Here is a 1,423-nt window from a genome sequence, read left to right as displayed (position 1 = left end):
TATATATATATATATATATATATATTAAAATTTCACTAATTATATTTTATTTAACTTTTTATAATTATTTAAATACTATTTGTTGATAATTCTATTAACAACTAATACATATTTATATAGACAATCTTCAGATTATTAATCAAATTACTCATGCTACCGTGCAACGCACGGTTCCCATACTAGTATCATTTAATGCAATGATGGTTGTAAAGTGGGCCATTGTTATACATTGTTACTCACTGTTTTGAAAGAACTTTTGAGTGATAGTTCGTAGGCAAAATTGGTGTCACCATCTGAAGAACTATCTTAGTCCTTCAGATCTGAAAGAGTACCTTCATTTCTCATTCTTTCAGTTGTTAGCAAATTTTTCTTCAGTTAAATTGTTTACAATCATATGTCTTACATTTCTAGCTTTCACAACAAATCTATAATTATTTGTTTTAATATAAAATATAAAAGTAAAAGTAAAAATTTGTTATGCTTATATTCAAAACCATACAATTTTACAACACATTATATATAAGTCATTATATCTCAAGATCAATATATATGAATTTTTTTTTTTCTCAATCATTGTTTTACAGAGTAATTTAATGAAATTTTATATATTTTTATTAAATTACAATATTTAAATATACAAAATTCTTTTTCTTTTAACAATTTACGAAGAAAGAATATGTATAATATATATTTTATCTTAATACGGAGAAGATGTAACGAACGCTTTATTTTTTTTCTTTAAAATATTATAATAATTAAAAAGGTACCCATACAAGAAGCGAGATATATTTTAATTTAAATATTTTATTTTATTCTTTATTTTTGTCGATATAATACAGTTTATGTAATTTTAAGAAAATGATAATGTTTTTATTTTTGAATAAAATATAAATTTGAATATATCATAAAATTTTGAAAACTATATCGATATTAATATCAAAATAACTATTTATAAGTTTTTTTTATAATTTAGTTTTTATTATAATTTAGTTTAGGTTTAATAACGAAATAAATTATTTTTGATTTAATAATATATTTTTTTTGTAAAGATAATAATTATCGTAATTATAATTTATGTTTAAAATTAGATGTTTATACTGTATTTGATTATGTTTATCTGTAGTTAGTTACACGAATTCAAATATATAGCTTTAATAAGTTGTATTTACTTATAATTTATAATATACATCTATACTATATTATAAAGCATTTGACAAAAACTCTTAAAAACAATATTTATGCATGAAGTACTGTATATTGATGCATATTACTTAAAATTCAATATTACAAGTAAATAATGTATAAGTACAATTTATTAAAGCTTTATTTTTTTAATTTGTGTAACTAACTGCAGATAAATATAATCAAATACATGATAAATATAACATTTTAAATATAAAAAACTAAAATATAATTATGATAA

The sequence above is a fragment of the Cynara cardunculus genome (assembly GCF_001531365.2).
Source record: "Cynara cardunculus var. scolymus isolate 2C chromosome LG 2, CcrdV1, whole genome shotgun sequence".
NCBI classification, from domain to species: Eukaryota; Viridiplantae; Streptophyta; class Magnoliopsida; order Asterales; family Asteraceae; genus Cynara; species Cynara cardunculus.
This window is presented reverse-complemented; position numbering follows the sequence as displayed.